Source organism: Aulonocara stuartgranti (genome assembly GCF_965226115.1).
Source record: "Aulonocara stuartgranti genome assembly, chromosome: 3".
Lineage (NCBI taxonomy): Eukaryota > Metazoa > Chordata > Actinopteri > Cichliformes > Cichlidae > Aulonocara > Aulonocara stuartgranti.
Window position 1 is genome coordinate 27,698,539 of NC_138941.1, and position 10,237 is coordinate 27,708,775.

General features: G+C 40.1%; 1 gene segment (V, D, J or C); it reads right to left on the reverse strand.

The window, feature by feature from the left end:
- Window positions 1-2,137: 2,137 nt before the first annotated feature.
- Window positions 2,138-3,979, reverse strand: LOC309703037 (Ig kappa chain V-II region 7S34.1-like). The segment is given in 2 exons: window positions 3,935-3,979; window positions 2,138-2,681 (listed from the first exon to the last, which is right to left on the reverse strand).
- Window positions 3,980-10,237: the final 6,258 nt, after the last annotated feature.

The following is a 10,237-nucleotide window of genomic DNA, read 5'->3' on the forward strand; positions in this document are numbered from 1 at the left end:
TCAGTCAAAGTTGAGGAAAAGATTCCTTCACCTGAACTCAACTAACTTTGACTGATTCCTTCACTACAGCCCTTTTTATTGTCAGCAAGCAATCATTCATGAATATGCAATTACAAATACACGTGACATTCTTAAGCAGGATCAGTGTCTATATTCTGTGTGTGTGTGTAGATGCATGTGTGTGTGTGTGTGTATGTTTCCAGCTATACCATACATAGACATACGACCTTTCAATGAACTTAAACTGTATGCAGAAAAGCATAAGTAAACGTCTTGCTAAAATATAAAAACATGAACTTTCAATAGGACATTTAAAGGTGTGAAGTCTTAGAGTTTGAGATAACGAACAAGACAGTTTGGTTTCTACAGCTATAATGAAAATTATAACGTCAAGGCTGCTTCCGCTCATCTCATGGTACACAAGTGCACATACACTCTTATCAGACCTACTAAGGATAAGATACTTTATCAGCACACAAATGATTATATATATATCTAAGCATAAATGATTATATGTTTCTAAGCACAAATGACAAGACAAAAAATATCAATTCCAACAGTGTGTGTGAATGGGTGGATGACTGGATGTGTAAAAGTTCATCTTGACAGGAAGTTAGGGGATCATTGAACTTATTATCGTGGCAAATGTGGCTCAAGAGTTGGCAGTTCGTCTTGTAATCAGAAGGTTGGCGATTCGAGCCCCCGCTCCGACAGTCTCTGTCTTTGTGTCCTTGGGAAAGACGCTTCACCCATTGCCTACTGTTGGTGGTCAGAGGGCCCGGTGGCGCCAGTGTCCGGCTGGATGTGTTAACAATTTGGGGTCCTTAGGGACTAGAAAAGCGCTATACAAATACAGGCCATTTACCATTTTACCATCCATATTAGGATGGCCCCAACACTTGAAATCTTATAATCACTTTAAAAAAACACACACATTTTTTCCAAGGCTTTTTAAGAGTACTACCAGAGTAAGCTTGAAGTCAGTTTTGATCTTCTTTTTTCATTCATGTATTTATTTTATTGTTATTGATATTTATTTATTTGTCTGTTTTATGTATGGCTTTTAACTTTTATCTGAGTTTTTTGCTGGAAAGCACTTTGGTCAACGATGTTGTTTTAAATTCATCTATAAATAAAGTGGGATTGGATTGGAATGTTAAAAAACAACATGCAGGTGAAAGTCATCATCAACAGGAACACATGTGAGACTACTACTCACAATAATATTAGACATTCTAACAAAAAAACTAAGCCTAAGCATTTTAAATACAGTAAATACCACCACAAAAACCTAATCATATCACGAACACAAAACCATAAAATAGGGAGACAAAACAAATATCCAATACTGAACCCACCATAATAAAGAATCAAAACTTCAAATGATAAAAAAAACCTCAACCCCAACAACAAATGTAAACAGACAACTAAAAATGACTTCAAAACTTCAAAAATACATCAAACCCAAAATTAAATTTTCTACTGGAATTACATTTACAGGAATTTCAAAAATACGCAAGTGATCAAATGCTGTTAGCAGTTAAATCATTTTTCTTTCAGACCAAAGAGAAGATGCCAAAATCATCACTATAGCAGAAAAGTAATACTATAAATCTTAATTTCTACTGTTTACTTTATACTGGAGTACACACATGTATCCTGGGTGTTGCTCGTCTGTCTTCTTGCTCCTTTCGTCCTAATTTTTCTCAAAGCAGCATAATGAAGGTTAACCTCTTGGGTGCTCTGGATACCAAAAGAATCAAAATAACAATTCAACAACAAATGTCATTTCCTAAAAACACAAGAACTTCCACACTTTAAAACTCACCTCTAAATTTACAGAAACATTTGTGTTTGAGTCTGCTGAGAAATAAAAGGAAATGATTTAAACTTTAATGCCACTATTTGTAAACCACAAGAGTAAAATATGAACAGAAATTCTAACCTCTGGATTGGCAGTTGTTCCTCTTTTTCATCTTATACACTAAAAAAGTTGATGAGACGCTGATGATGGTGGTGAGTGTTAAAGCTGCGCTTAAGAAATACATCAGGCCAGCAGAATCTCCACGAACTGTAAATCCTAGAAATGACAGAGCTTTTTAGCTTTTCTTCCTGAGTTCATCGAATATGATCTGCTCCTATTTATAATACCATGTGAGTCACCTCTGCTGGAAAAGTGACTTACCCCCAAAGTCCAGCTTGGTCCCGTTTCCAAACAGTATGTGTCCACATGAGACAACAGCACAGTAGTAGATCCCAGTCTGAGACACATTCAGGCTCTCCATTCTCAAGTTATAAACACAGGTGTGTGTGCTTTTGTTAGCTTTCCTCTCACACTGATCATTCCTGACTCCATGGGTGTAAATGAGTCCTGGTTGAGAGTCTTCAGAGTCTTTGAACCAGTAAACACTGTGTTTTCCATCACAGCTCAGCATATTGTGTACCATACAGTGCAGACTTACCGAGCCTCCTGGCTGGATGGTCTCAGATGCTGACTGATGAACTAAAGCTCGTATGTTTAAATCTAAATCATTGACACTGACAATAATGGTCTCTAAGAATGTTGATGTGTAGAAATAGGAACGTATACAGTAGTAAGTTGCTGAGTCTGAAACACTTAAGTCTGAGATAATCAAATGGTTTTTTACTTTTTCATTATCTAGTCTGAAGCGTGCATTATTCTTGAATGGACCATGAAATTGAACAAAATTGGCTTCTGACTTATAGAAGGTAGAAATGAGTTTTGGTTTCTCTCCTAAAGTTTGTTTATACCAGTAAAAACGTGCAGCAACATTCTGTTCATAGTAACAATGTAAAGTCACTCTGTCTCCAGATTTAGCTGATATAAAACGTGCTTCTTCATGAACAGAGGAGGATACATGCATGTTGTTCTTCTGAGCTGTGGTGAAATGAAAGACAAAGCAAATACACATTGTGGAACATGGCAGCTGAGAAAAAAGACCTTAAAAGAATTAGACTGTGGTTAAACACAAACTTACCAATTACACCCAAGAACAAACATATCAGGTAGAAGACAATGTGTGTAGATGCCATTGTTCCAACAGTCGTACTGAATAAAAGAACGGCGACTCTTCAGTTTTAAGAGTGATGATTAGATTTTACTGGCCAATCAGAAGTTACACAGTATATGGAAAACTAGATCACATGATCACTGACATCTGTAGTGTTAAACTTAGTAGCTGAGAAAAAAAACAGAAGAACATCATGATTTAGATCAGAGGTGAGATATATTAGATGTCAACTCACTAAATATCCTGTAGACAATGTGTTTGTGTGGGGCAGTGTGAGACCCATAGTTTATCACTTTGAAATATTTAATATATTTAAAAAAAAACATGAAAAAAAAATACATAACCACGCAAAGTATGCTAGTAGCTTTTTTAATGGTTTTCATGTTAAATAAATGTTTGGAATTTTTGAAGTTTGTGTTTAGGATTTTCTGTCATGAAGTTGTGACACCTGTTTGTGCCAGGTTCTGTTTTGGATATCTGTTTTTATTTATTTGTTATTTTACTGTGACTTTCCATCCATCCATTTTCTTCCACTTATCCGGGACTGGGACGCATGGGCAGCAGCCTAAGCAGAGAAGCCCAGACCTTACTCTCCCTGGCCACCTCCTCCAGCCTGTCCTGGGAAATACCAAGGCGTTCTCAGCCGAGTGACGTAATCTCTCAAGCTTGTCCTGGTCTCCTCCCAGTGGGAGGTGCCTGGAACACCTCACCCGTAAACCAACCATAAATGAGGGTAGGGACGTAGAATGACCAGTAAATTGAGCTGTAGCACCAATCCATCTGTCGATCTCCCGTTCCCCTCTCCCAGGATGTTGTCGAAGCTCTGCCAGAGTCTGGAGTTAAAGATTACACTGACGGGTCTTCTGCCAGGCATTCTTCCCCCACCACCTGATCCAACTCACCACCAGCTGGTGATCAGTTGACAGCTGAGCACCTCTTTTCACCATAGTGATAACTACAATATTATTAGGTCTTTCCCTTTCCTATATTTACTGTTTTCTAGCACTTAATTATCTCAGACCTAAGTGTTTCTGGCTGCACTCTGAACAGGTTGCCATTTTTCCGCTAAGTCAACACAGAGCTGTTTTTGGACAGTGAATGATGTCCTTCTCTGTGTGGCAGGCAAAGTAGGACGTAAATGAAGGACTCATTAAACATTAAGTGAACTCAAAAAGGAAGCTTTAATACTGACCACTTTGCAAAAAACAGAAAAATACAAAACTCAGATAAAGCAGGAGCCACGAATTTACAGTCTAGGAACGAGGTGGGATACATAAGGCTGGAGATTTTAGTGGGGACCACGTGGACCGGTGGTAGTGCAGGTGAGCGAACTGAGGTAAAATGGAAAGGTAGGCATTTTGATGCCCAGAAAACTTCAGGCTTAGAATGGCTGGACAGTGAGCATCACAAACTGCCAGAAAACCGAAGGTGATCCATGAATGTCCTGCTAATCAAAGTAGTACATAAAAGATGGTTGGCCTGTTACCACTTGAGAATGAGACAATAATCCGACACCCAAGAGCTGTCACACTACTCCTTAAATAGCCTATCAAATGATGCCTGATGCTCTGCAGGTGCATCAGGAAAACCCTGATGATCACAACCATGACCGCCTGCACTAAAAAAGGAAAAGACACACAAGACAATAGAACACATGCAGTCCCAAATCCTAACATAAACTGATGAAAACATGACGAAAGGCATGGGAAACACAGGAGAAGCATGATAACTAAGAAAAGTCTATAAAGTGTTGGGTTTTTTGTGTGGTTTTTTGAGAGAAGACAAAGGTGCTCAAATGATAAGTTTTCACATTTTATTATTAAATGGTTAGAATGTCAAATTAGTTTTACATGGCATGGTGGACTGCTGTCTCTCTGGCTTGGAGGCAAAAGCTGCCACACGCAAGCAGTAAACACTTTAATTAGGTGTGGTAAAAACAGAGCGTTAACATGATTGGTCAAAAGTTGGAGAAAATCCTTTAGACCCCATGTCCTGCTTATGTTTCATCTCCTGCACCTTTCAGACATCTCCCTTTATGGAGTTGACAGTTCTGCAGGCAACACTCCCATCACCATGGCAACCACCTCTTTTCCTTCCTGTAGAGTTAGAGAAGGGGGAAAAGAGCATTCCCTAATAACCAAAATGTATTGCCCTGTTTTCCTCTAGCAGAGTCAGCCTTAAAGTTTTATACCTTGGTGCCATCACCAGCCCTAGCAGACCCCTCACACATTCCTTAGAGACAGGACTAGACCAGCGGCGTGAACTCAAGGGAGGTAAGAATACACAGGGATTCAAAGAATACAGTATAGACTGAAACTAAGAAAAGGCTAGATATTAAAAAAACAAAAAACAAAATTGGGAATCTAAATATAACTGAGAAGAAGAACCAGGAAATCTCGAAATCAGGTAGACTCGAAACACCAAGTGTTAGAACCAGTGTTTGGAGGCGTTACATTGGTGTTTGACCTTTTTGTTTTTTAGATTAGATTAGATTAGATTAGAAGTAATTTTATTAATCTCTCGGGTTCCTCCTGGAAATTCAGTTTCCAGTAGCACAGCACCGACAGAAGTTGCATGTTACAGATACAATAAAGATGAATGAGAGTAAGGATATGAGCATAAATATACCATATATACACATATACACATATATAAATACAGAATAAATAATAGCGATAAATAGGAATACCAGCGTATTGCACATTTGAGTGAGTCTATTGCACAGTGATTATTGCACAGTCGAATATAAGAAAAAATATTGCAAATATTGCACAGTGAAAAGGGCATTACAACTCAGTTGTTCCCGCCCTCCTTTGTCCTCATGTTTCCTCTCTCCTCCAACGAGGAGTTAAACAGTTTCATGGCGTGTGGGACAAAGGAGTTTTTAAGTCTGTTGGTTCTTGACTTTGGGAGAAGCAACCTGAATAGGCTCCTCTGATTATTTATGGCCATGCGCAGAGGATGCCCAGCATTGTCCATAATGTCCAGCAGTTTCATTAGTGTCCTTTTCTCTGCCACTGTCACCAGAGTGTCCAGCTTCATGCCGACCACAGAGCCAGCCTTCCTGATCAGTTTCTCCAGCCTGCATGAGTCCTTCTTTGCTGTGCTGCTCCTCCAGCTCACCACAGCATAGAAAAGTACTCCTGCAACCACCGACTGGTAAAACATCCTCAGGAGCTTCATGTAGATGTTGAAAGACCTCAGCCTCCTGAGGAAGTACAGTCGGCTTTGTACTGTTTTATACAGGTGCTGCATGTTGCATGACCAGTCCAGTTTGTTGTCCACCCACAGACCGAGGTACTTGTACGTGTTGACCACCTCCACCTCCTCTCCCTCTATCTGAAATGGCACTGGACCTGGTCTGGACCTCCCACAACCAGTTCCTTGGTCTTTGAGGTGTTGAGTTGCAGGTGCAGCTTTGTGTGAGTCCGTGTGACAAAGTTCCTCACCAGACTTCTGTACTCCTCTTCCTGATCATCACAGATACACCCCATGATGGCTGTGTCGTCTGCAAACTTCTGAATATGGTATAATTCAGAGTTATAGCAGAAGTCATAGGTGTACAGGGTGAAGAGAAGAGGGGACAGCACAGTTCCCTGTGGTGCTCCTGTGCTCCTGACCACAGTGTCAGACGTGATGTCCTTCAGCCTGACGTTTTGTGGTCTGTCAGTGAGGTAGTCGGAGATCTTGTTTTTTCAGAAGCAGACCGGGCCGGATTATATTAAAGGCACTCAAAAAGTCCAGAAACGGGATCCTGACCGTGCCTTTCCCCTCGTCCAGGTGTGTGTGTGCTCTTTGTAGGAGGTATAGAATGGCATCCTCCACTCCGACATCCGCCTTGTAGGCAAACTGTACTGGGTCCTGGGCATGTTGTACCTGTGGTTGGAGGAGGTTGAGGAGGAGCCGCTCTAGAGTTGTCATAAGATGTGACGTGAGTGCCACCGGTCATTCAGCTCATTGGGATGATGTAGGATGTCTTCCAGATGGCGGGCACTCTCCCCAGTCACAGGTTGAGGTTGAAGACTTGTTGTAGCGGCTCCCCGTCACCTTTAAGGTTCTTGTTTCACCAGGGAGTCAAACTACTGTGCTTTCTTTTTCAAATGAAAAGCAAAATTCCTAAAGCTCGTATTTAGATTTGTTATTTGAACTGGAGCTCAACTGCAAATCCCAAAGTCAGGAGAAATTACAGAGACTTTTTGCTTTTAGATATCTATTGCTGTCACAGTTTATCATACAACGTCAGTTACCTCTACTGGAAGAAGAAAGCTTCATAATGGGGAAATCCACATGTTTTATCTCTTTTTGCAACATTTTTTTCTTTTTGCTGAGATTTTCTTAAAATGCAGTGCATTTGACCTGTCACGGTCACTGTAAATTCCACTGGTTTTCTTCATTCCCATCCAAAACTCAAGCAACATTGTTTTCTTTTTAAAACCCTTGTATGGTGTTCGGGTCTGTGAGACCCGTTTTCAGTTTTTTTCAAAAGAAAAATTAAACAATTAACTATTTTTTCAACCTAAAATTCATTGGCTTTGGCTTATTTTCTGTGAAGAACATAAATCCGAACAAATTTTCGATGACCGCATACTGTACCTCCCCCCACGCATTTACATTACATACAAGATGTTGGGGTCCACTGGACCCAGGTCTAATAAAAGTGTTGAAAGTGTAGGTCCTGTGTTCCCACACTCTGTCTTCCTCCTTTCTGGTGCTGCTGATAGTGTTTTCTTCCCCTCCTGCTCCCGCACAAAGTTGCAACATTGTTGAAAATTTAACTATCGACACCGTCTGCTCTTACACTCCCACACATTTTGCCCTCTTTCTTGAGTTATCCAAATTTTATTTTCTCATACCCTGTCCAACCTGCAAATTAGGGGCATAATACTTTGAATGAGACTTTACCAGTGTGGTTCCTTATCACAGCTGATCAAGATGGCAAAAAGATTATCTGCTGCGATGGCCTTGCAATTTGATTTTGGAAGAGAGAGGAGCTTCTGATGATGATGTCGAGGAAGAGGTTTCAGAATATGAGGATCACATTTCTGAAAATTCAGAGTCTGACAGTGACTTTGAAGAAGTGGATGAGGTTGAGCACCATTTAGTAACAAAACAAAGACGAGTACCCCATCATCAGCCAGCTCCAGAACCAGCCTGTCAGTAGCCAGCTCCGGGACCAAAACAAGCCCACCAGACGGCAAGTGAAGAAATATGTATGTCAAAAAAAAAGTGAAATTGAATGGTCTTCTTGCCCAAGAAATGAGCCACCCTGCAGAGCTGCTAATGTGATAAGGATGCAACCAGGGCCAACACGGCTGGCAGTTACTCATGTGCAGGACATCAAGTCTTCATTTGAGCTTTTCATCCCAGATTCCATCCAGAAAATTATTCTGGATTGCAGTAATTTAGAAGGATGGTGTGTTTTTGGAGAGAGGTGGAAGAAGATGGACCAAATTGATCTGCAGGCCTACTTTGGGGTTCTTACCCTTGCTGGAGTTTTCAGGTCCAATGGGGAATCCACAGAATCTCTGTGGGATGCAGAAACCGGCAGAGAACTTTTCCATGCATCAATGTCTCTGGAAAACTTACACAAAATTTCCAGGATTATTCGTTTTGATAACCGAGACAACAGACCAGCTCGACGGCAGAGAGACAAGCTAGCTGCCATCAGGACAATGTGGGATAAGTGGGTGCACCGCCTCCCCCGTTTTATAACTCTGGGCCTAATGTCACCATTGATGAGCAGCTGATGCCATTTAGAGGCCAATGCCCCTTTAGGCAGTATATACCATCAAAACCTGCAAAATATGGTATAAAGATATTTGCACTTGATTATAACTGATTTTATTTTTTTTATAACATTTTATTAAAAAAAACGAGAAGCACATTAATTCATAAATGTCATCTAACAAAGGTAAAGGGAAAAAATTAACCATGTTTGCTGTTCACATGGCTCGTAATTGGGATGAAGTAAACATCTGTTGAGTAATTTAACATAAAATTGTTTGATAGTGTTAATTGGAAAGCCAAAACTCTAGCGGGTCCACCAGACCCATGAACACTGGCTGAGTAACAAAAATACGAACACCACACAAGGGTTAAAGAGTCCAGAAGGTGACTATATACTACAAGATAACTACAGGCTTATTTAATAAAGAAACAAAAACCCCAGATCATATTACACACTGTTATACAATGAAAAATGCAGTAAACATTATTGTGTACACAATTTGGATGTCAACATCTAATGAATGTGTGAATTTTTTTTTCCGCTGGATTGGAAAAAATATAACCTGCTGCTTGACACTGGAGTAAACACATTCATCTTGGTTGTTCCTCTGTCTCGTTGAACTGTTGGGTAGGTTAACACTTAAAGCAGTGTAGTGGACGTTGTCTGCATCATGGTGTAACTGACCGGGACTTGACCCACTGTTCTTAACATAGACAATTGGTACCGATTTTTTTTCCACCTTTAAATTCAGAAAAGACCAAAGTTATTGTTATCATAAAAATCTCATACATATTTTGTCTAACCAGGTACTAACTCTAAATGGCATTACTAATACCTAACACATGTCCTAGTTTGGATTTGGGCGACCTCTACTTTTAAAATTAGGTGACAAACTTTCCTTTTTGGTCAAGTTTAGAGTTATACATGGATCAGGTGACACCAAACCATCCCTTACTCATGCTTCTATTTTCATTCCCACGTGGTGATTCACCACTACAGCATGTCATAGTTTGTATGTTGACATCGTCTCTCTGTGCTCTTCCATTTTCTCTTCTCTAGCCCCTCTTTTCCAAAGCCTTCCTCAGCTTGGTTCTGCTGGAGATTTCTTCATTTTAAAAGTGAGTATTGCTGCTCACTGGGGATTATCTTATTGTTGGGATAATCTCTATTAAAGCTGGATTTTTACATTTTAAATATCCAATATCCAGCCAGTATCCAACACTCATTTTTACAGCTTTATTTCTTCAAAACATCAATTCAAAAAGGTGCTGAAAATTTTGCTCAGACATATTGGTCCATACAGCTATGATAGCATCTGCTGCAGATTTGGTATCTGCACATCCCCAATATGAAACTCGCATCTCAAAGATGCTCTGTGCAACTGGAATCTGGTGACTGTGGAGGCCATGTGAGTACAGTGTGATGTTTCCATGTTTCAAGTACTTCACAAGTACAATGTATTCTTCCTTCACATGAT